Source organism: Nomascus leucogenys, chromosome 20 (assembly GCF_006542625.1).
Source record: "Nomascus leucogenys isolate Asia chromosome 20, Asia_NLE_v1, whole genome shotgun sequence".
NCBI lineage: Eukaryota > Metazoa > Chordata > Mammalia > Primates > Hylobatidae > Nomascus > Nomascus leucogenys.
The window spans coordinates 45,228,341-45,254,842 of NC_044400.1; the positions used below are offsets into that span (position 1 = coordinate 45,228,341).

General features: G+C 40.9%; 1 protein-coding gene across 9 annotated transcripts in view; it reads left to right on the plus strand.

The window, feature by feature from the left end:
* Positions 1 to 26,502, plus strand: part of APBB2 (amyloid beta precursor protein binding family B member 2) — a 408,726-nt gene that overhangs the window by 102,704 nt on the left and 279,520 nt on the right. For all 9 annotated transcript variants that reach the window (XM_030801441.1, XM_030801446.1, XM_030801448.1 and 6 more), the window contains one exon: positions 12,278 to 12,389. The gene's annotated coding sequence lies outside the window, so the exon portion shown is untranslated. The remainder of the gene's footprint in view (positions 1 to 12,277; positions 12,390 to 26,502) is intronic.

Consider the following 26,502-nt stretch of genomic DNA (forward strand, 5'->3'; position numbering starts at 1 on the left):
TTTCCGAGACCTTTAGTGTTTTAACAAAATTTTAAACCAGAATCCAGGCAAAAAAGGCTGTGTATTGTATTAAATACACAATCGTGTCATCTGCAAACAGAGACAATTTGACTTCCTCTCTTTTTATTTGAATACTCTTTATTTCTTTCTCTTGCCTGATTGCCCTGGCCAGAACTTTCAATACTGTGTTGAATAGATGAGTGACAGCTTAGTCAAATTGTCTCTGCTTACAGATGACATGATTGTGTATTGCATTGTTATGCCTCTTACATCTCTTTAAATCTAAAATTCCAGCTATGATATTGATATTTTTAGGCTTTGGAACTTTGAAAAGATTATGGAGCTTTCCCCCAACTCAGATATCCCTATCTAACACCAAAATAATTCAAAAAAGAAACAATACTGAATTTCAAAGTAAATATAAGGAAGTCCATATAAATTCAGATATTTTTTCTCTCATCAGGTTGGTGACTTTGATACTAGTTTTGCAATTTCAGGTAATCACATTTTTAAACTCAGCATATGCTTGCTTTCCTTGAGTTAAATAACCCAGCCCTGGACTCACAGAATTCAATAAACATACAGTGGCTCGTTGTTTTCTGTTGAGCTGAATGTCTGGTGTGTCTAACCGTCACAGATATGAAACCACATTTTTTTTTTTTTTTGAGACAGAGTCTTGCTCTGTCGCCCAGGTTGGAGTGCCGTTGCACAATCTCTGCTCACTGCAACCTCCGCCTCCCAGATTCGAGCAATTCTCCTGCCTCAGCCTCCTGAGTAGCTGGGATTACAGGTGCGTGCCACCACACCCAGCTAATTTTTGTATTTTTAGTAGAGATGGGGTTTCACCATGTTGGTCAGGCTGGTCTCGAACTCCTGACCTCATGATCCACCCATCTTGGCCTCCCAAAGTGCTGGGATTACAGGCATGAGCCACCACGCCCGGCCTGAAACCACATTCTTAATAATGCTGTGTAGACCCACAGAAGTGATTTTTGGCTTCATTGTATTTAGAGGTTTTTTGAACCCTAGGTTCCAACCTTAGTGGAATTTCATACAGAATTTCACAATTTTTCTTTAAGGAAAAACATCAGGTAGGACTGTGGGCAGAACCATAGTATGAAAACCCATATCCTCCGATGAGAAACTCTTACCTGGAAGCGGGAAGGGAGTAGAACGCAGAGTGTGCAGGGCGCTGCCAGGCCTGCTATAACCAGGAGGGCCCTGCATAGGCCATGGGATGGTTGGGTGCTTTCTTTTTGGCCCTGCCTGTATCCCAGACACCTGTGGCCAAGCAAGTCCCTGGAATTGTTGCAGGCATTGCAGTGGGAGTGAAATGCCCACTAGCTGGGGCTGCATCTTCTACACCTGAGGGAATATAACTTGGTATTCATTGGAACTCCACTGAAGAGAGGTCAGGTGCTTTGGGAGTGTTTTCTTGCAAATATGTGCCCTCTAATTGCCTTTTCCTAATGATCTCTCCTCGTTCTGCTTTGGAGGTGGCGCTCCTCCAAGGATCATTTCTTTTCCACCTCTCCTGCGGGTGCACAGTGAGTGATGCTTTAATTTATTTCATTTCACCTTGCTGCGGAACTCGGCCCATCCCACCTCTGCTGTGAGAAAAGCATTTCCATCTCTGTTTCAACTTTCCTGTGGTTCTGTTGACCCACTTGGAAGAGCTCCAGTGTAGTGCCTGCTTGTTTTTTTCTATCTGCCCTTAATTTGGTTTGCTTTTTATTGTATTCCAACTGAATGGATTCTTTCTTTCTTTTAAGGGAAAGGACCTGAGAAAAACAATACTTGTAATGGCGACTGCTTGTTAAGGGTAATTGCTGTTTCATGTTAATTTGCATGTTAAAATAGAATATAGGGAATTGCTAAATTCACCAACCTGTTCTATCCCAAGGCTAGTCCTTTTAAGTGTATTTGTTGCTTAAATAAAGATGGAGCTATGCAGAATGGAAATGTCCAAATATGCAGTTTTTTTGTGCATGTATATATATAGAGAGCATTTAAAATTTTTATTTCCATCAGCAAGAGTCATTATACAATACATGGAAATTATAGAAAAGCAGAAAGAAGAAACCCGGAGACAACTAGCATTAACATTCTGTGAAATTATGTCTAGTCATTTCAGTCTACATGTTATATACTCTTTAAATGGGCATACTTTCACTATAACTGTCTAGAACTTTTTGCTACTCCAAAGAATGTTCTGTGGATCAGCAGCATTGCTATCTCTTGGGAACTTGATAGAAATGCAGAATCTTAGGCTCCACCACAGACATACTGAATCATAATTTGTATTGATTGCTATTACATATACATTAAAATTTGGAAGCACTGTTCTGCAAATGGGGTCCCCAACCCCCAAGTTTTGGAGTGGTACCATTCCGTGGTCTGTTAGGAACAGGGCTGCACAGCAGGAGGTGAGTGGCAGGTGAGTGAGGAAAGCTTCACCTATATTTACAGCTGCTCCTTATCTCTTGCATTACTGCCTGAGCTCCGCCTCCTGTCAGATCAGCAGCAGCATTAGATTCTCATAGGAGCACAAGCCCTTTTGTGACCTGTGCATGCGAGGGATCTAGGTTGCCCACTCCTTATGAGAATCTAATGCCTGATGATCTGTTACTGTCTCCCATCACCCCCAGATGGGACTGTCTAGTTGCAGGAAAACAAACTCAGGGTTCCCACTGATTCTACATTACAGTGAGCTGTATAGTTATTTCATTATATATTGCAATGTAATAATAGAAATAAAGTGTACCATAAACGTCATGCATTTGAATCATCCCAAACCCCTCCAACCTCCCCTCACCCTATTGGGGAAAAATTGTCTTTCATGAAACCAGTTCCTGGTGCCAAAAAGGCTGGGGACCGCTGCTCTAGAACATACTATACCCAGGGCAGCATGTAGAGAGAACACAAAGTGGAGGGGATGCAAAGGGGCTCAGACCTGTATTCTCTTCTCCATTTTCTGGCAGTCTTGCCTAAAATAATTTTCATCAGTACATGATAAGGATAAAAATGAGGTCAATTTTTTTTTTTGAGACAGAGTCTTACTCTGATGCCCAGGCTGGAGTGCAGTGGTGCGATCTCGGCTCACTGCAACCTCCGCCTCCGGGGCTCAAGCGATTCTCCTGCCTCAGCCTCCTGAGTAGCTGGGATTACAGGCGCCCGCCACCACACCCAGCTGATTTTTATATTTTTAGTAGAGATGGGGTTTCACTGTGTTGGCCAGGCTGGTCTCGAACTCCTGACCTTGTGATCTACCCGCCTCGGCCTCCCAAAGTGCTGGGATTATAAGCGTGAGCCACCGTGCCCGGCTAAGGTCAAATTTTTTAACAGGGTACGACAACCTTATTGAGAAACCCGACTGTGCCATGCGTAATCATTTCACTTAGTAAACACTAAGTGCCTCCTGCGTGCCAGGCACGTGTGGCAGCCACAGGCCTTGCATTCCGGCTTGCATGTGCTGCATTGGAAACATACAGAGGCCAAGGAGGAGGGAGTGGTTGCTTCTGCAGGGATGGGGGCTGGAAATTAGAAAGAAAGGTGGTCTCTGGGTAGAGTCTTGATGGATAAATCAGTTCATAAGTTATGAGTATTACCAGGTTCTGGAGGGAACACAAAGATGATAAAATTTGTCTCATCCTTCAAAGACCTTATGCTTGGTTAAAGGACAGGAGACAGTGTTTAAAACTAGATAATACAGAGCACCTTGGTATTAGGGTAGAACCCAAAGACAAGGGTCTGAACATTAATTTTTTAGCTCCGTGACCTTTGACAAATTATTCCACATGTTGGAACATCCGATTCTTCTGTAAAATAGGGATAAAATGATATAAACACCTTTGTAAAATCACAGTGTTTTCTTGGCCAGGCGCAGTGGCTCACGCCTGTAATCCCAGCATTTTGGGAGGCCGAGGGGGGCAGATCATGAGGTCAGGAGATAGAGACCATCCTGGCTAACATGGTGAAACCCCATCTCAACCAAAAATATAAAAAATTAGCCCAGTGTAGTGGTGGGTGCCTGTAATCCCAGCTATTCGGGAGGCTGAGGCAGGAGAATGGCGTGAACCCAGGAGGCAGAGGTTGCAGTGAGCCGAGATCGCGCCACTGCACTCCAGTCTGGGCGACAGAGCGAGACTCCATCTCAAAAACAAACAAACAAACAAAAAACAAAACAAAAACCAAAAATTAGCTGAGCGTGGTGGCATGCCCCTTAAGTCCCAGCTACTTGGGAGGCTGAGGCAGGAGAATTGCTTGAACCCGGGAGGTGGAAGTTGCAGTGAGCCGAGATGGCGACACTGCACTCCAGCCTGGTGACAGAGCAAGACTCCATCTAAAAAAAAAAAAAAAAAAAAATTATAGTGATTTTTTTTTTTAATGTAGAGAGATAGGGTCTTGCCCTGTCGCCTAGGCTGGAGTGCAGTGGCACAATTGTAGCCCATTGCAGCCTAGAACTCCTGGCCTCAAAGGATCCCCCCACCTCAGCCTCCTAGAGTGTTGGGATTACAGCCAAGAACCATGGTGCGGGACCTGTAGTGCTTTTTAAAGTGAAAACATAGCAAAGCACTGGCTTGCAGTGGGTGTGGAATCAATGCTGTGTGGCAAAGATATTTAAAAAGTGCCAACTGAGCACCATAGATGGAAAATTGAGGAATAACAGAGAAAAGAGAGGGTGTTTTGACTTGGAGTGTGTGAGGCCCTGTGGCCTGTGTGGCCTTGAGGATGCTGATGAGGCAGAGAAGGTATGAAGAATGGGCCAGTGGGAAGAGAAGCAAAAGATGAAGCTGCAATTTTGAGACTGGATAGACCAAGAAAAGAGATAGGAGAAACAAGGGGTTGGGTTTGTTGGGGTGATGTCTGTCTTAGACATGTCAGGTTTCAGGGACTGCTGAAGGCTGTAGGCCTGGGATGCGTGTGTCAGACATTGCCCTTGATGCAGGCTCAGCCAGGGGTGGGTGAGGAATGAGGTCCTTGGCCCTCCCTGGGCAGGGTGTTTGGTCGGTGTAAATCTGGAAAAGGGAATCTTTCTGGTTTGTTGGAAATGTCCGCACCTGCACAGCGTTTCTCACCAGGATGGGAAACACAGGCAGAATGTTTTAAACCTTGAAGACCTACCTCCTCTTCAGACTGGGTAGAGGAGAACTGAACTTTTCTGTGTAATTTTTACCCACTGTCATCCTCTTCCACGAGTCTCTTTTTTTTTTCTTCTCAACGTTCTTCCTCCCAGCTGAGAACCATTAATTGCTTCAGAAAAGAAATAGAATTGGATTTTTTCTTTTCTTTTCTTTTTTTTTTTTTTTAAGAAATGGACTAAATGCTCTAACAGTGAAGAACTATATTCCTATGTGCGTCAGTTTCTTTTCAACCATTAGCTCCTTTATGATCTCTTTATACAGGGTAGGTATAGCCCATAAGTAACTACGGTTACTAGTTTTTATAGGTTGTGACTAGTCTGCTGTATAAGGTGTTAACATTTTGCCCAATCTGCCTTATCTCCATCTCTTCTGTTTTTTTGTGTCTGTGTCTCTTTACATGCACACACTTAAAACTTGTTTGCTGAACCATCTGAATTAGTTGTAGAGACTATGACCCTTTAGCCCTAAATACTTCAACATGTATTTCTCAAGCACAAGGATATTTTCCCACATAGCCTATAATATGATGATCACCAATAAATGTTATCTGATATATAAATAATAGTTGAATACATGTTCAGATTTCACCTGTTATCCTAATACTGTCTTTTATACCCCCCTCCCAATCCAGGATGAGTCAACAGTCATTCATTGAATTTTGTCTCTTTAGTTTCCTTTAATCTAAAACAGTCACCCTGTTTTTGTTTTCTTTTTGTGGTTCATGGCATTGGTGTCTTGAAAGATACCTTTGTTTTGTAGAATGTGTCACAATCTGGTTTTGTCTGATTGTTACCTTATGATTAGATACAGATTAAGCACGTTTGGCAAAAATGCTACATAGTGACTGTGGCGATACCTACTATTCCGTTGTCCTGGAATTGATTATGCCGAGCACCACTTGGATGAGCTGGTCTGCCGGAACTCTCCATTTGTAAAGATGCCTTTTCTCTTAGGTAATCTGTGGGGTGCTATTCTGAGACTGTGCGTGAGTGTTCTGTCCTACAACAACCCTTTCTAGAATGGTTTTAGCATCTATTAATGATTGTTGACTGAATCAGTGATTGCATTGGTAGTTGCAAAGTGGGATTTTCTTCTTCTCTTCCTTTGATATTTATTAGCTGGCATCCTCTATAAAGAAGAGTTTCCCCCATTATTTTTTCAATGAATATTTGTGGGTTTATGGCTTCTTTTTTAACCCAATGTATTATAGTTCATCAACATCATTTTTTTTTTTTGAGAAAAGGTCTCACTGTGTTGCCCAGACTGGAGTGCAGTGGTGCGATCTCAGCTCACTGTAACCTCTGCCTCCCAGGTTCAAGAGATTTTCCCACCTCAGTCTCTCAAGTAGCTGGGACTACAGGCACGTGCCACCATACCTGGCTAATTTTCATATTTTTTTGTAGAGATGGGGTTTTACTATGTTGGTCAGGCTGATCTCAGAAACACCTGACTTCAAGTGATCCTCCTGCCTTGGCCTCCCAAAGTGCTAAGATGATACGCATGTGCTACTGTGCCTGGCCAACATCTTCTTTTTTGTTCAAACTGCCCCGCTTTTGGCTATCAGGAGCCCCTTTAAAGCATCTCCTCCTATGTCCTTTTGTCATGTCTGCATTAGCATTTGAGCACTCCCTTGCTTTTTGGCACAGTAAGATTTTCTGGACTTATCTTGTACTTTCTCTACCCAGACCCAACTATTTCTCCAGTGAGCACAAGTATTTAGAAACCAAGATCTAGGTACTTGGGATTTTCTTTAAAAATGTACCTAATCTAGAAAAAGTTAAAAGTCATTAATCATTTAAGTTCACCCACCCATTTCCCAAGATTATTCCCATAGTGGCATTAAGAGTTTTAGATGTTCACCAATGAAGGGAGAAGGGCATCCAAAGTGAAGGTCTTTGGGCTAGAGGTTAAAGAGGAATGCACAAAGGGAAATGAGATAGTGCCAAAGGTTAACTTAGATAACATTGGAATTCTGCCCCAGAAGTGACTTAGAGAGCCTGAGAAAATACTTTGTGTGTGTTTTCCAGGTAGATTCTGAAAATTGGTTACTCTTTTTTATATCCATTAATGGTAAGATAATTTATTCCCTTGGGCTACGCATATGCTAATTCTTAAAGCAATTTAAGATGTATAGTTTCCATGCCAAGAGTTCCTAACTGCTCTGTATTTTCAGAGTCAGTGTAAGGTATGTATATGTGAATGTATATCTCAGCATGTCTTTGAAAAATTAAGATTCATAGTTTTTATTTTGAATACTTATAATTGGACACAGTCTGTGGATTTGCTTGTTGATTTTAATAGTTGGTTAATTTTTTTTTTGAGACGGGATCTCGCTCTGTCACCCAGGCTGGAGTGCAGTGGCACTATCTCGGCTCACTGCAAGCTCCGCCTCCCAGGTTCACACCATTCTCCTGCCTCAGCCTCCCGAGTAGCTGGGACTACAGGCGCCTGCTACCACGCCTGGCTAATTTTTTTTGTATTTTTAGTAGAGACGGGGTTTCACTGTGTTAGCCAGGATGGTCTCCATCTCCTGACCTCATGATCTGCGCGCCTCGGCCTCCTAGAGTGCTGGGATTACAGGCGTGAGCCTCTGTGCCTGGCCAATATTTGGTTAATTATTAAAGGTGCATATGCGCAGCATTTTAGGCAGCAACTTGTGGGACACAGAAGCCAGGAATTTCAAAATTTCCAAAACAATCATTGTGCATTTGATACAATGATAGAGTCTCTGAGGAGGCTCTAAACCTTAAACTGACTGATTTGTCTGGAGCTCCATATTTCTTCCATGATATTTTTATATATAATAGCATAATTAAAATGTTTATTTTGCCTTTTCTATTTGCTAAAATGAAACAAAACATGTAGTAATTTGGTAGAGAACCTATACAAAAATGCCAAAAAATACAAAAGCACATTTGAAGCATAAGGGTTTGTTTTTGTTTTTCATCTGTGTCAGCATTTTTGGAAGTAAAAAACAAAACAAAACAAAAATAGACGACTCACTACATCTATGCATTGTATATCAGGGATATGGTTATTATTCAGCTGTGTATGCTGAATGTTAACTGCTTTATATTTTATAAAACAAAACTACCACCCACTCCTACACATACAACCACTGACTTTCAATCCTCAGCACATTCTTGAGAGTGGGAGTCCTATTAAAGTAACTGCCCTATACGAAGTAGTTACTGGGTGTGCAGGTATGCCAGGAAAGCTAAACTGAAAGTGAAAAGGGACACATCACTTAAATATGCTGCTAGTGCACTACTCACAATAGCAAAGACATGGAATCAACTCACGTGCCCCTTGACAGTGGACTGGAGAAAGAAAATGTGGTACATACACACGCTAGAATACTATGCAGCCATAAAAAAGAACTAAATCACATCCTTTGCAGCAACATGGATGGAGCTGGAGGCCATTATCCTAAGAGAATTAGTACAGGAACAGAAAACCAAATACCACACATTCTCGCTTGTAAGTGGGAGCTAAACATTGAGTATGTATGGACACAAAGATGGAAACAGTAGATACTGGGACCCACTTGAGGGAGGAGAGTGGGAGGGCCAAGGGTGGGAGGAGGGTGAGGATTGCAAAACTGCCTATTGGGTACTATGCTTATTACCTGTGTACAAAGTAATCTGCATACCAAACCCCCGCGACACACAATTTATCCAGGTAACAAACCTGCGTTATGTGCCTCTGAACCTAAAATAATAGTTAGAAAAAAAAATGAATAGATTAAAAATAAAATAAATGTACTCCTAGCCAAGCATGGGTGAGTGAACTCAGATGTGTGGTGGCCAAGTTGTCCCAAATTGGCCCTTGATTTCTGTATATCCTCAACCTTCAGTTCTTACGCGGTATCAGTGTGTAGGATTAAACTAAGCACAATCATGACTAAAAGAGTCACTGTTTTTGGCAAGTTTTTAAAGTCAAGTTTTGTTATTGGGAAAATTTTAATATAGCCACATTCTTTTGGAGGTTATGAGGATCAATCTCTGTTTTCTTACTTGCTATTTAAAACTCCTCAAACTGGAAGTTTATCCCCATGCCCAAATGCATCCCTCTTTGTATTTGTTTAATCTTGATCTTGTTTGAAAGGAGCTTTATCCAGAATACAATTTCTTTATTCAGAATGAAATTTCTTTCAGATATTAGGACAGCTTAGATACAATTATATAATTAAAAATCTTTCAACTGGATTTTACTAAATCCATGACTGTATTAGCCTGTAAAAAGCAAATTATATTTTGGCCTCTGTAATGGGTTTATAAACTTTAAACATCCCTATTGGGATGGACTGTATTTGTCCTTGAATTATGAGATAGAAAACACTTTCAGAGGTCCAGCCACATGACTGGACCTATTAATACTTGTGATTGACGAGGAAGCTCCTGATGTTCTTGTTCTTCGGCTAGCCTTCATTCTATTGGCTGGATTCACATGTGACGTTAAAGTGGGGGTAAAAAGGATGTGCCCACTGATGCAAAATATAAAGAAAGTAAAAATTACTCTGTTGTAATTCTACAATTTGTAACTAGCAGTTTTTCAAATGTTGGCTTTTTTTTTTCTTTCTAATCTTTTTTCTTATAAACAAAACTGGGGTGATGAGTATATTACATTATAGTCTACTTTCTCAATACTGCTTAAGAGCATTTTCTCCTTTTATTAAATATTCTACAGATTTTAAAAAACTATCCATTGTTGAGTATTGTGTTTTAAAAATTATTTACAAGAGTATTACTTATAATAGAAAAATTCCTTGTATATATCTTTATGCCTATTTTGAACTCTTTAAAAGAAAATTTAGAGTCTTTTTAACTTATCGGTTTTTAAGAATGAAAAGTAATTCCATTCAGTTTGTCCTTTCCAGCAATTACGGTTAAGCTGTCTTGTCTGCAAGAATCTATCTTTATAACACCGTCATCTTGATCTGTCCAAAATGGTCCTGTAATAACCCTCCTTTAACAACGTTAGGCAATCTTACATAAATAAATTTATCATGTAACTGAAGCTGACCCTTAAGTGTCTATGGTTGGTAATTGTAAACATTGTGAAAGACAATCTTTTTAAAATTGCATTACAATATGTTGCTGTCCTCTTAAATATAATGACAAAATATGAAAATCACAATTTCACCCCTTCTGGATAAGTAACAAGCATCTTTTATAAACACTAGTTATTATATAGTCAATTCTGATAAAATGATACATGTGTTCCTAAAAACCACATTATGCAGAATCCTGCAGTAAAACTCACAGTGCTTAGGAGAGGAATGCCGTTGGGGACACAATACTCAAAAAACTATCAGTGACACATTAAAAAGGGATGGGAACTGAATAAATACTGTTGCACAAATTTTTCACATATTAAATGGTTAAATACATAGTGCAATAAATATGGTACTTCAACTTGAAAACGTCCTGACATTTGCTTGTGAACTGGTGCTTTAGAAGGGTTGCCACTTACGAGTTATTGTGAAGTGGTGGCAGATGGATTACCTGAAATCAGATGGAGTTGGGATACCAGATATGGATTGGTGTGGCTCATAGCACACTGGTGGAAACCAAAGTCACCGGTAGATGTTTGAGGCATGGACTGTGTTCATTCGGTGTAACCGTATGCAGCTGGGTTCGGCCAGAGTGCAGCCTTCTGCGATAACCTAGTATTTCTTGCAGTGAAATCATGCATAAAGAAACATGAAATTCGAGTTACACTCAAATTGTTCTCTTGAAACAAACACAAGCGTTATAGCAGAACTGAGTGTGCTGTATGGTAATACAATGATGCCCAGGGGATAAGTGAAATGTGAAATTCTGCTTGTCCCTATCTGAAGTAGAGTTAATACATGTAAGACACAGAGAAGAACCTGGCATAAGAGTCAACAGTATATAAATGTTGACAGTAACAATGGCAATAGTAATAAATGATGCTTATGGTGTTTGTAGGGTTCTGATTTTTAGTTACAACTACTTGCTGTAGCTGTGCCCTCTTTCTAACTGATTTCGCAATCTCCTGTGGCTTGTAAATGAGTGTATCACGCTTCTTAGAATTACATCTAGTATAAGTCCTGTAATAGGAGAGCCGGAGGGGTATGCAGACTTTAGGTTATAGGTTACATATGGCATCTGTTTTGCCTACTTAAACTATTTTATCTTATTAATGATTTTATTGCCTTAGAATCCATTTGCACGATTGTTGGGGAAGTAACATGTTTTTCTTTTTCTTTTCTTTTTTTTTTTTTTTTTGAGATGGAATCTCGCACTGTCACCCAGGCTGGAGTGCAGTGGCATGATCTTGGCTCACTGCAACCTCCGCCTCACGGGTTCAAACGATTCTCCTGCCTCAGGCTCCCGAGTAGCTGGGATTACAGGCACATGCCATCACGCCTGGCTAATTTTTTGTATTTTTAATAGAGATGGGGTTTCACTGTGTTGGCCAGGCTAGCCTTGAACTCCTGACCTTGTGATCTGCCCGCCTGGGCCTCCCAAAGTGCTGGGATTACAGGCGTGAGCCACTGCGCCTGGCCTGGAAGTAACATGTTGTAAGTGAGTTTAGAATTGTCAGATTTTCTGTTTTATTAGGAAAAAATGAACACAGCTCTCTCTTCCCATTCTTACCTGCAGAAATTAAGGTGTGCTTAATACATTTGAAGAGTATTTAAGAGTTGTTGATAACTTTCCTTAAGTTGTTGTGATTCACTTCTGTTTACAACTACTTCTGTGTTTATAAGATGAGCTCATGTTTGGAAGTGAGAACTGGCAAGTGTGATTTCGGAAGACCTTCCTTCCCAAGTCACAATATAATTAGAAGTCCAGATTCTCCCTCGATTCCTTTTTATGACTCCCTGAGAAAGACATCTTTAACAGGAGTGGTTGCCAAGAAGCCTCACTAGTTCCTGCTTTTGAAACTTTAATAAGGCGACAGATCGAACTGCCGTCTAGATTTAGAAAGCCTTGTTAGTATATTATGAAAGAAAAATAGCTTACATTTCTCATCATTTAAGGATCCCAATGACATCTTTATTTTATTGATGCAGAGATACTCTGAATTGCAGTGGGGTATTTTGATTTTTCATTTCTGATATGATTTTGAATTTAAAATTTTTGTCTCTACACAATTTCTAGATCGATCTCTTTGGGCTACCTGACCTCCTGGGGTGCTTGCTATTAATTAACAGACTTTGTGGGGAAGAAAAGGAGCTCGCCTTCTGAGCTTTGTACCAAAGACCTGGGAAAAGTAAGTACTTTTAAACTTGCTTTTAAAAAATCCTGTTATACCTCTCTCAGAAAGTTAACAATAGGTCCATGGCTTTTTACTTTCTTTCATTCCTGGCTTAATAAATTTTATATGTTTTTATGGATTTGTAACATGGAAGGGGACTCAGGAAACCTCTTTGTGTAAAAAAAAAACTTGGAAGAGATTAAGATGATGTTCTACATGGTGCCATTTCCTTTGGGTTTCATAAACTGAGTCCTCAAGGTTGTGACAAAACTTTTATCAGATTTGCAAGTGATTAAACGTCAAATACAAGGCAATGTAATATGTGACAGAAAAGTGAGTCCAGTTGTCTGAGCTTCAGGTGTTTTAGGCTTTTAGATATTTGGGATAGGCTTTTTGGTTCTGAATTTTTAGAGTAAGGATGAAATCGACTTGATTCTTTTCTTGTCTAGAAAGGAAAGCAAAATGTGGAATTGCTTGTCCAATAAATTCTTCATGTAGCTTTGTCTTGGAAGAATTGATGATGCACCTCCCAGTTTTATTTTAGAATTTTTTTGAGGGCACTGTAAGACATTCTAATTGAGACACTTGTTGAATGTTTTTGCTGTCTTTTAGAAAAAATTGCTTGGAACCAGAAAATTCAGTTTTATTCTCTTATCTTTTTGAAAAATGGACCTTACAGATATATAAAGTCGATCTGTTTTTTTAATGGATACTACTTGGAATTATGAATGACCAAATGCCCGTAAGAATATATGCAAAATAAAATATGCACATGCACGCACAGAAACATACACAAATATCCTCTCTAGCATGCTCCAGAAACATTATCGACAATAGGAACTGTTTTTACACTAAATTACTAGATAGCTTTCTAAACTTCCTATGCTTTGTGTCTTACAGCTCCTCTCTATTTCTGGCAGTACAAATGAGCTAGTTGAAACATGTTTAAAATAAAACAAGACAGAACAGAACTTTGCTTTAGTTCTATGAAAGCATTAAATAGTAAGATCGGATTTTATAGCGCTATTGTTGTATTTACTATAAATTTAATTATTAAATTGGGTATTATTTTGTAATAATTATAATAAGGTAAGGGTCTTGAGTTTTGAAGCTTATTTGAAGTTAAATATTTGTACTGAAAAAATACATACTTATTTGTACTGAAAAAATACATACTTTGGGAGGCCGAGGTGAGCGGTTCACCTGAGGTTGGGAGTTCGAGACCAGCCTGACCAACATGGAGAAACCCCATCTCTGCTAAAAATACAAAAAAATTAGCTGGGTATGGTGGTGCATGCCTGTAATCCCAGCTACTCGGGAGCCTGAGGCAGGAGAATCGCTTGAACCTGGGAGGCGGAGGTTGCAGTGAGCCAAGATTGCGCCACTGCACTCCAGCCTGGGCAACAAGAGCGAAACTCCATCTCAAAAAAAAAAAAAAAAAAAACATATACGTGTATGTGCAGCACACAAACACACATACACACAGACATAGACACTGCACATACACACATAATTTCTGAGGGCTGTCAAGTCTCTGCTAAAATATGAATTAGTTGAAAGTAAGGAAAATCTCACCCAAAATATTTTTTTGGTTACAGTGAAATATTTGTAATAGTGAAATATTATTGTCAGTGGAATTTAAAAAAAATAGAAGTTTGTAGGTTGAATTTTGTTGTCTTGTAATCACGTTAATCTTAAAAGAAATATTTTATGTTGTAGTTGTGTGTTGTAGTTGTTATTCCATTTTGGAAGGATATTTGAAAAAGGATTATGTTGGAGGCCACCCAGTCTGTCTACAGAAATAGAACGAAAAGGTCAAATGATTGATTCTCTGGGCTTCAGGGTCTAGATATTTGCAGTGGTGTTTAGATTGGAAATATAACTTAGCTTCAGAAAGTAAGCTACTTAAGCTGCCTTTCAAATAAGCTATCTTTTCAAATGGTTATTTCAAAGAAATAAGCATTTCTTTAAAATTTCACATAGTCTCTAGTGCAATATTTTCTTTACATTATACCAAAATATTCCCTTTTGGGATACATTGTGGCATTGTTGTAAAAGTTGTGTTTCCATTTTGTAGAGGGAAGGCATCTGTGGGACTTCTGTGTTTACAGTAAGCTAAAGACAACCCTGTGTTACTACAGGGACTGTGACAAAAAGATCTCTGTGTACTAAACTTGATGTTAAGGCCAGACGCCGTGGCTCACCCCTGTAATCCCAACACTTTGGGGGACAGAGGTGGGATGATTGCTTGAGCCCGAGTTCAAGACCAGCCTGGACAACGAAAGGGACCCTGTCTCCACAAAAAATAAAAAAGTAGCTGGGCTTAGTGGTAAGTGCCTATAGTCCCAGCTAATCCAGAGGCTGAGGTGGGAAGGTCATTTGAGCCCAGGAGTTTGAGGTTGCAGTGAGCTATGATCACACCATAGCCCTACAGCCTGACACTTGAGTGAGACCCTGACTCTAAAAAAAAATTAGTAAAAATAAAGTTGATGTTACAAGTGAATATTTATATATGCAGAAGGATGTTTACAATGTACCCTTAAGGTTAAAAAAAGAGGTTACAATGCAGAAGTGTACTGCACATAAATCTGATTTTGAAGAACTAGTTAAGTTATATGGAAGTTAATGGGAGGGAATGGGAGGGGAGAGGGGAGGTGTCTTTTCTGATATTTATTAAAGTCATAAGAAAATGTTTCTGACTGCTCTTTGAAAACTGTAAGGGATACTTAAATGTCCTGGTTGTTTCTTTTTGGAAAAGCAAACACACAATTTTAGAGAAAATTCAGAACCCTAGACAACCTCCACACTTCTTTTTAACCTCTGTCCTTTACTTTCACTTTTTTCTTAATTGCATGTGTCTTCAAAAGTCTTCCTGTTTCAAGCATTTCAAGTAATTCAGAAAATTGATTATTTGAGGTAGATTTTTGGAAACTTGAGTCTATAATGGTGATAAAATATAAATGTACCTTCAAAAAAATTAGCCATGGATTGTTTTAAAGGAAGTAAAAAGTTTGTATTTTATTATCCTACTAATGCATGTCCATGTTTGGTTTCATGTTAACCCTAAATGAGTACGCAGCAAGTTTTTCGGTAACTTACTTTTTCCACTTAACAATAAATAATGCATATCCATGCTAATAAGTATTTACCTACAGCATCATTTTTAGTGAAAGGGAAACAACTGGATCTTAGCCTTTTGTTTAATTTTGGGCTCTCCTGGCTTTCAGTTCGAAAGGAGTGTAAATATGTGGAACATATGGCGTAGGTTTTTCTTTTTTTTTTTTTTTTTTTTTTTGAGACGGAGTCTCGCTCTGTCACCCAGGCCGGAGTGCAGTGGCGCAATCTCGGCTCACTGCAAGCTCCTCCTCCCGGATTTCCGCCATTCTCCTGCCTCAGCCTCTCCGAGTAGCTGGGACTACAGGCGCCCGCCACCACGCCCGGCTAATTTTTTTTTTTTTTGTATTTTTAGTAGAGACGGGGTTTCACTGTGGTCTCGATCTCCTGACCTCGTGATCCGCCCGCCTCGGCCTCCCAAAGTGCTGGGATTACAAGCGTGAGCCACCGCGCCCGGCCTGGCGTAGGTTTTTCATGTGAGAACAGAACAGAAAAGGATTCCCCGTCTAGAATCTTCATGGTGTTTACTGTAGCCAGACATATTCTGAATAGGAGGTTCATGGGTCTGAATATGTGCTCAAAGTGGTAAGTGTCACTGGCTGACAGGTGCTGTGTATAAAGCTTTGTGTCTTCTTTGGTCCCTTTGTTATATTATACAAGAGTGCAGGTGACATATTCCTCCTGCCGAGCTGTCTTAATCAATATTTCTGTGCCTAAGGGAGGATTTTACCTACGTATTTCTTTCTCCAAAGAAACTCCAAATAGCTCAGATGAAATGATGGTTACAGAAGGAACACTGATAGATTTTGGAATATAATTTATTTATGGAGCAAATTGCAGTCCAGGTTAATTGGAGATCCAGAATGTTTTATAAACCTTTGTATGCGTTCTTAATTTTTAGTTCATTTATTGAGCTAACATTTGTTGAGCAACTATTGTGTGCCAGGAGCTCATTATTCAAAGATGAATGAGATATGTCCTTCCTTTTAGGGAACTTAATTTGAGTTTCAAAATTAGATTTAAATAACCTTTATGTAGCATGTACCATGTGAAAAGCAGTGGAATGAACATTATATTCTTAGACGAGATGTTCAATGACTACAATTCAATAATGATATTTATTGACCTATACCTTTCAAAATAAGTTAGGAATATAGTTTTCTAATTTTTAAGGGTTTTTTCCTCCCATTATGATTTTGGTACCTGCTGCTACTTTTTAAGTTAAATTAAGAAATGGAAAAAGGAAAGTTAAACAAATTACAAACGTTTAATTGGTAAATGTAGAGACTGGTTTTGAAAACATGGATGTGTGTGTGTACACACACATTTTATAGTTGGAAGCCTATATGCATATAGTGTCATAATTTTTTTTCTAGTAGAACATTTCTTAGTTCACATGATACAATTAAATATATCTATCAAGATTTCTTGGTATTTTGCCCTTAGAGTGACTCTGTCGCCCAAGTAAGTTTGGAGGCCATACCATTAAGCACTTGATGTCCACAGGAATTCTAGGGGTGGGTGTTATTGAAACTCGAGGGAAAAGTAACTTGCTACCTTCATACAGTTAGAACATGTTTGAGTCAGCCTTCCAATTATGATGCATCTCGCTACAAAGCTCTGCAATATCTTCCTGACTCCCCTGAGCTGGTGGTGAAAGCTGATTCGAGAATGCTGTAGGTATGCAAAGGACGAGCAGTCATTTCAGCTGAGAAATCAGGAAGTGTGTTGACTGCATTGCAGAGCTGGAACTGAAGTATGACTTGAGGGCTGAGTGAGAAGACAGGAAGTAGGGAGATAATTGGGGCTGTAGAAAAAGCATATGCCAAGGCATGGAGGAATGGGAACTCATGGCATATCCAGAGAGTGGCAAGAACTCCACCGTGGCTGGGGTATGGAGCGTGGAGAACAGAGTGAACCCTGAGATCGAAAAGGTGCCAGAGTGAGAAAGGTCACACGTGTGCCATGCTAGAGACTTGGAGTTTCTAAACAATAAATAGCCATCCAGAGTTTTAAAAGGAGAAATAATTAGATGGGAGTTTTATAAAGATCACTTGGGCAGTAGTGTGGAATATTGTCTGGAAAAGAGAAAACCGGAGGCTGGAGACCCAGGGCCACCATGTGAGGTTGTGTAGATTGTTCACTGCAGAAGTGTAGGTGTGAGCAGCAGATGGGAGGACTTAGAACCACCCAGCACACTTGTCATCAAGCTGTGCACTCATGGGGCTGGGCCTGCCTAGAGAGAGTACCTTTTATAATTTACACAATGGGATGATCTACTTGTTTTTAATTGTTTTAAAAATAATAGGTAGGATTAGATAAGATAAAACATTGTACTCTAGGGCCTAAGAGTCTGGAAGTGGGCATACTAAGCTATTGGCTGTATGTCAATGGGCATGTTCCCTATCCTCTGAAAGCCTATTTCCTCATCTTTAAAGGAGAGTTAATAATAGGTTCTGACAGGGCCCTGGACAGACTAGTTAGGAGAAGGGGTGAAATATGAGAGATGGAGAAATGATAGATCTGGGACTGCAGGCTGCTGCTAGCCGTTGTTTAGCCCTAAGAGTGTGCTGGGAACTGTACTAAGAACTTTGCCTGTTTTATTTTATTTAATCTTGTATCTGCTTTCAGCAGTGGATGTTATTACCCCATTTTCAAGATTTTGAAACTGAGCCCTTGGCAGGTAAAATAACTTGTCTAATGTCACACAGCCAAGGAGTGGCATTGTCAGTACTTGAACCCCCACCACCGTGACTGTCATGTTTATGCTCTTAACCATTTTGCCACATTTATAAGTGATCTTTTCTGTTTCACTCCTTTAATATCCTCCTTGCATCCTGTGTTGTTTTTAACTTGAATTGAGTCATATATATGTAACATTTTATTTAATTCGCTATAAGATCCTGAGGGCTGGGGTCAGGTCTCATTAATTTTTTTGTCTTTCATAGCACCTTGCTTAATAAAATATGACTGATAAGACTCAATAAAATGTGGTTGACAGAGGGTGGGTGCGGTGGCTCATCCCTATAATCCCAGCACTTTGGGAGGCCAAAGCAGGCATATCAGTTGAGGTTAGGAGTTCGAGTCCAGCCTAGCCAACATAGCGAAACCCCGTCTCTACTAAAAATACAAAAATTAGCTGGGCGAGGTGGCACGTGCCTGTAATCCCAGCTACTCGGGATGCTGAGGCAGGAGAATCGCTTGAACCCGGGAGACAGAGGTCGTGGTGAGCCAAGATCGTACCACTGCTCTCCAGCCTGGGCGACAAAGGGAGACTCCCTCTTAAAAAAAAAAAAAAAATGGTTGATAGAATTAATAATCTCTAAGACACCTTCTGTCTTCTAAAGTTAAATAATTTTTCATTCTATAGGTAAAGCTCAAGTTGCAGTTATACAGTTAAAGTCCAGTAGAACTTAAAAAGGTCTTCTAGGATGTTAGTTTGGTATTTGGACTGATGGTTAAAGTTTCAAGAAATTCCTAATTGCCATTTTATCTGAAAAATAATTTGTGACTTGCTGTCAAAGACTGAAGCCAAGACTAAAGCGTACTTCTTGCAAGCCCTTTTTGGAGGCTATAAATTTATGCTTGCTGCTTCATTGCTGCAACAGGTATAAAACTCCAATGTCATAAATGATATTTTTGAGTTCATAAAAAATATTACATTGTCATTCATATTAGTAAGGACCTCAGTTTCTAAACTCATGTGGAGCCCCTTGGGCCAATGGTCACTTGTTTTTTTTCTTCTTCTTATTTTTATTGACAAATAAAAATTATATACATTTATAGTATACAACATGATGTTTTGAAATATGTATACATTGTGTCAATCCTAAATTAAGTGAATTAGCATATGCATTACCTCACATAGCTGACAGTCACTCTTGTTTGGGGCCTGCTGGAATTAGATTTAGACAACCAAGTGACAGTTAAGGGCAAGTGACTATCAGACACCCTGGAGTCAGACTGAATGTATGGGTTTGGATTCCATCTCTTCTGCTTATGAACTGTTTTTTTTTTTTTTTTGAGATGGAGTTTCGCTCTTGTTGCCCAGGCTGGAGTGCAATGGCACAATCTTGGCTCACCGCAACCTCCCCCTCCCAGATTCAAGGGATTCTCCTGCCTCAGGCTCCGAAGTAGCTGGGATTACAGGCATGCACCACCACGCCCGGCTAATTTTGTATTTTTAGTAGAGGTGGGGTTTCTCCATGTTGGTCAGGCTGGTCTTGAACTCCTGAACTCAGGTGATCTGCACCCCTTGGCCTCCCAAAGTGCTGGGATTACAGGCATGAGCCACTGTGCCCGGCCGTACTTATGAACTTTTTAACCCTTGGCAAGAAAAAAATCTGAGAAATGAGGATGGGTAAGAAAACAGGTTGTGATCATAGGTTCATGTACCTGGTTCATTAGGAACTTAGGAAAAAAAAAAATCCTTATCCACTTGGAAGTCACTTTTTGCTCAGATACCCTTAAAAGGAAGCCAAAATTGTGAACTTGTAAGACAGAATTTAGCACTTCAGTATTATAGCCTATGTTTATCTCAGGATGACCCTTTGCTGTTTTTAAACCAGAGTTCACGTGCTCTTGTAACTACTGACTGCATCTACTCTCATGAGCCCTAAGGAGGTAGTTTAGGCTTTGCTTCATGCTGTGTGCCTGAGTAAAGTAGGAAATGATGGCTTTTAAGAAAATGGAAAATATTACTTGAGATCAACATTTCATCTGGGCTTTGAAAAACTCTGGGGTTTCTTTCATCTTCCAGGAGAGCAGCACTACTGAGCTGTGAGAAAGGAAACCAAACCCTAGGGAAAGTTTTATAGCTTGTTTCTGCTGATGTTACTGGAAAAGAGGAAGGTAAGGGCCTCTAAATAGCTCTCGTAGCCTCAGTCGACAGTAAGTTCAGGTGTTCTGGAAATAGAACACAGGGGAGCTCTTTATTCCCACTGGCCTCTGCTTGGCCTGAAGGAGAGGGTCAAACAGCAGCAGAATGGATCTCTTAGAACATTGTTGTACAGCAAAAACAAATGTATTCCTGCAACACAGTTTCATATTTTCTTTGATGAATTTAAAGTTGAACAGAGGCCGGTGATATTTTTCTCTTTTGAAGTTTTACATCTTAGATTGCTGGAAGAGCGAGCACAGTTGAATGAAAACTACTCAGACCAAAATTTTTTTTTTTTTTTTTTTTTTTTTGAGAGGGAGTCTCACTCTGTTGTCCAGGCTGGAGTGCAGTGGCGCAATCTCGGCTCACCACAACCTCCGCCTCTCCAGTTCAAGCGATTATCCTGCCTCAGCCTCCCAAGTAGCTGCGACTACACGCACGCGCCACCATGCCTGGCTAATTTTTGTATTTTTAGTGGAGACGGGGTTTCACTATGTTGGCCAGGCTGGTCTCGAACTCAGACCAGATCTTACTCTTGTTGTCTGTAGCTGCTTAATTCTGCGCTTTAAACTAAGGGCAAACTTGGCTCATGCATTCTTGACAGTGAAAAGCAGGAGCTAGGAATGCCAACTTTAAAAACCCATTTCCAGGTTTGCCTGCACCCATTATGTGATCCCTGCAAGAAAGCTTCAGTCTGCTGTAAGCTGGTAATCCCTTAATACTTTGATACTTTGGTAAAGCAAATAAGATCGGATTATATAACTTTTCCTTTTACTTGTGAACTAATTATTGTTTTCCTGCATTTAAAAGCAGATGTTAAACTCCTCCTTTGATGTTCAACAGCAGACAAGACTCTAGTTGTGCCTTATAGCCCTTGATTCATATCTGTTGTTTGAATGAAGATCAGCTTTGGCAAATTAGATTTTGATGGCTGCATTTTGATCTGGACCACAGAAGAGAATGGCAATTTATTCTTTTATTCAACATTTATTGGATTCCTGCCTGGCCCTTTATATAAATTGCGTTCAGATCTCACAAATACCAGAAAACCTTGCAAAACATGTCTATTTTATAGATAAGAAAAAATAGGGCATACAGAGTGGTTAGAAAACTTGCTCAAGGTTACCTTGCTGTTAAGTTGCTGGGTATTTGGTCGGGTTTTTTGGCTGACCTCAAACCTGTTAACTGTATAGGGGCTGCCTTTTAAGAGGATATAATCAATGGAGCAAAGATCTTGAGGAGCTGGGATTAAGAAAAAAGTATTTAATATATAATCACAGTGTTGTGGAAGAAAGAAAGAATCATGAGCCCCTCATTCATTCATTTACTCCGCAGATATTTATGGAGTGCCTGTGTTGTGCTAGGTAACTCTGCAAGGTGTAGGTGATTCAGTGATGGGAAAGACACAATCCCTCACCAACTTCAAGAAGGAAGTGGGGATGCAAGAAGGCGTACATGATATGTTGCTCCCCTAAAAGGCCACAGTGTCTTGTTTGGGAGAGCTTTTATGAAGTTTTTCAAGATGTAAAAATGTTGACATCTTCACAAATGTTACTTTTTTATTCTTTTGCTTCATTATGTATACAAAATTACCTGCAAATAAATGGGGTGACTTCGCTAGCATACTTTGTAGCTGTACTCCTTGTTTGGGCTGCTTTGGACATGCAGAAGTGGAGGTTGGAGCAAAAACTGTATTGCATTTTAAACGAAGTCTTGCAAACAAAAATTTTGGACAATTACCTCTCAAGGACTATATCTAATTCAGCTTTGGATCCCCCTTTTTATGGAGAAGATAGCATAGTGCCTAGTACCACTCTGATTGGTTGGCTCAGTGATGGGAAATAAAATACCAAAGCACGGGGAGAGGAACCTCATAGATGGGGGATGAGTTCAGATGGTATCTAGGGAGAGTGTGAGGGTGACAATAAAATAAGCCGACAAATATACCAGGGGATCAGATCACATGGCATATGATGGACTTAATTCACACTTACAGACTGTTTCAGTGACCAGAGAGGAAGAGCAGTGTCTAGGTAGTCTGGAGATGACATTAGGCTTTGGTGCTTGAGAGAGACCGCAGTCTTCCTTTGACTTCTGACTCTTCTTTCTGCTCACATATGAGCCCTCTATGCCTTCTTCCCCACCATCGTCTTTATTTCATTTTTTCAGACTTTCAGATTTTATATGCAGTAATTGTTTCCTTAATAAGTTAGGTGACCATACGTACTAACTTAATGGGACAATCCTAGCTATGCCTGCTGTTCTGGCATAATTTTTGATACTGACCCCTTTCAATATCAAAAATGTCCTGGTTTCGATAATTTAAATAACCACCCTACTAATAAAGGAATGTTGTAGCATTCTATATCTTTTTAAAAAATCTTTACAGCATTCAGACTACTTTGATGAACTAAATGTGGATGTAGTATCAGTAATATTATGTAGCAGACTAGTGTCTGATGTCTTACAAGTAGAAAAAAGAAAATATGAGCAGTAGCTGAAAAGGCTCCAATGTACTGTAGAGAGAAATTAATTGATTTCAACAAAATGAGCTTTTATTACAACCAGTTGTTGGCATACCCATAGGAGAGAGGGCACTTAAAGGTTGTCATGATGATGGGTAGTGTTTAGGGAATCTAGCATCCTTTTGAGAGGTGACAGCATGCTAGCAGTCCTCACAGCCCTCGCTTGCTCTCGGTGCCTCCTCTGCCTGGGCTCCCACTTTGGCGGCACTTGAGGAGCCCTTCAGCCCACTGCTGCACTGTGGGAGCCCCTTTCTGGGCTGGCCAAGGCCGGAGCCTGCTCCCTCATCTTGCAGGAGGTGTGGAGGGAGAGACAGCGAGCGGGAACCGGGACTGCGTGCGGCGCTTGCGGGCCGGCTGGAGTTCCGGGTGGGCGTGGGCTTGGCGGGCCCCTCACTCAGAGCAGCCGGCAGGCCCTGCCGGCCGGCAGGGCAATGAGGGGCTTAGCACCCGGGCCAGCGGCTGCGGAGGGTGTACTGGGTCCCCCAGCAGTGCCAGCCCACCGGCGCTACGGTCGATTTCTCACCGGGCCTTAGCTGCCTTCCCATGGGGCAGGGCTCGGGACCTGCAGCCCGCCATACCTGAGCCTCCCACCCGCTCCATGGGCTCCTGTGCGGCCCAAGCCTCCCCAACGAGCACCACCCCCTGCTCCACGGCGCCCAGTCCCATCGACCACCCAAGGGCTGAGGAGTGCAAGCACACGGCGCAGGACTGGCAGGCAGCTCCACCTGCGGCCCCGGTGCAGGATCCGCTGGGTGAAGCCAGCTGGACTCCTGAGTCTGGTGGAGATGTGGAGAACCTTTATGTCTAGCTCAGGGATTGTAAATACACCAGTCAGCACCCTGTGTCTAGCTCAGGGTCTGTGAATGCACCAATCGACACTCTGTATCTAGCTGCTGTGGTGGGGCCTTGGAGAACCTTTATGTCTAGCTCGGGGATTGTAATACACCAATCAGCACCCTGTGTCTAGCTCAGGGTCTGTGAATGCACCAGTTGACACTCTGTATCTAGCTGCTCTGGTGGGGCCTTGGGGAACCTTTATGTCTAGCTCAAGGACTGTAAATACATCAATCGGCACTCTGTATCTAGCTCAAGGTTTGCAGACACACCAATCAGCACCCTGTGTCTAGCTCAGGGTTTGTGAGTGCACCAATGGACACTCTGTAGCTGCTCTGGTGGGGCCTTGGAGAACCTTTGTGTGGATACTCTGTATCTAACTGATCTGATGGGGACGTGGAGAACTTTTATGTCTAGCTCAGGGATGGTAAACGCACCAATCAGTGCCCTGTCAGAACAGACCACTCGGCTCTACCAATCAGCAGGACGTGGGTGGGGCCAGATAAGAGAATAAAAGCAGGCTGCCCGAGCCAGCAGCGGCAACCCGCTCGGGTCCCGTTCTACACTGTGGAAGCTTTGTTCTTTCGCTCTTTGCAATCAATCTTGCTACTGCTCACTCTTTGGGTCCATGCTGCTTTTATGAGCTGTAACACTCACCGCAAAGGTCTGCAGCTTCGCTCCTGAAGCCAGCGAGACTATGAGCCCACCAGGAGGAACGAACAACTCCAGACGCGCCGCCTTAAGAGCTGTAACACTCACCGTGGAGGTCTGCAGCTTCACTCCTGAGCCAGCGAGACCACGAACCCCCCAGAAGGAAGAAACTCCGAACACATCCGAACATCAGAAGGAACAAACTCCAGACGCGCCATCTTAAGAGCTGTAACACCGCGAGGGTCCGTGGCTTCATTCTTGAAGTCAGTGAGACCAAGAACCCACCAATTTCGGACACACTTTGAGAAAATCTTACCATAGCTTGTTTTGATTTAGAGTTTCAGTGTTTCTATCGCAGTGATAATTTAATTCAGATGCATTTTCATTTATTTCTTAAGTAGAAAGTAAAAGAATATAACTTCTTAGAACAAAGAGTCTGTCAGAGATTTATAGAAATGACTGGAGGGGAAGTCGTTAAATTCAAAATTTTCCCTTAAATCTTCTGTTAAATTATGTCTTCTGATGAAAATGGTGGTGTTTTAATCAAAGGAGATACTCATGTAGGGACTCAATGGGACGCCATATAATTTATGTCTGGGTTTTTTTATTTAATAAGTAGGGTTAAATTGCCATTATAGTTCATAGACATGGATTTGAAGAAACAAACTAGTGTTTCATTATACATGTAAAATAAAAGCTTTTGGTGTTCAGGTAATGCTTGAAAATAATTGCAGTAGGAGACATGGGCGTAGGATCAAAACATGCTTATGACCACGCTTTTCCATATCAATATTTTATGAAATAGTGATGCAGTTACCTTCAGGTCCCATAGTAACTTGTACCCTGCAGTATTATCTTTTCAAGTAGGGTAGATTTACAGAGTAGAGGGACTGATACTATATAATCTGGAAATTCTGTTTATCTTTGAATTAAATTTTGACTCTTCCACTGGCTGTCTGTGAATGAGTTTTTTTTTTCTTTGAGCCACAACTTTCTAGCCTATAAAAATGGGAATACTAATATCTGCTGCTTAGCTTATTAATAGAATTTTTGTTAACTCCTGAATCTGGGATAAACATGAAGTGTATAACACAAAGATTGGTGTTCTTCCAGGCTCAGTAGTTAATACCAGATACTGAGGATGGAAAACGTGTGATTGTTGGAAGGGTGAGACTCAAAACATAGGTTGAGCTTCCCTAAAAAAACCAAAGTCCAAAATACGAAAATATCCAACACTTTTTGAGCGCTAACATGATGCTCAAAGGAAATGTTCATTGGAGCATTTTGGATTTCAGATTTTCAGATTAGGGATGCTTAACTGGTAAGTATATAATGCAAATATTCCAAAATCCCAAAAATCTGAAGTTCAAAACCCTTCTCTTCCCAAGCATTTTGGGTAAGGAATATTTAGCCTATAGTTAGTGAGCAGTTTCTGGCCACTCAAAGATGCTGACTGTAGATGTTCTGGATGATCATCCTGACACCCACCCACCGGATATCAGCCTCGGTTGTCAGTGTCCAGAAATCTGTGTTTAACCTGCGATGGTTTGCAAGGAAACCCACTGGATCTCTTAGTTAAATTAATGCCCCTTCTCTCAGCTTTGTTACCTAGAAAAAAAAAATTAATGCCCCTTTCTCTGAGATGATCTGGAAGATAAACCATTTTCATATGGTGAGGTGAGCCTGGACATCATGCCTTGATTGCTTTCTCAAAGATTCCCATTTTCATTGCACACTCTGCTAAGCATTACTGCCAGCACTGTGGGACCCGCTCTTTAGGGACTCTGTTTTCCCATTTTCCATTCCATCCCTCATCTGGAAACATGTCCTTAATTCCCTAGAGAAGATAGAAGTTGAGTTTATGACTTAAAAATAAAACAAAACCTGCTAGTTATGGCAAGCCTAGACCCATTCCTCACTGGGCCCTCTACCAGGCTGCCTCTCTGGTTTAGACCATCCAATCCCTACCTTCAGAAGTGACTGTCAGCACAGCTAGGTGTAGAATCTAGGCATCAAAGAGAATGAGGCCCGGAAGAGGGAGGGTTTCCTCCTTCCTTCTCCCAAGTCTTTCCTTGCTAGTTTCCATTTCTTATCTCAGGATCTGCTTCTTCCCAGGATAATTGAC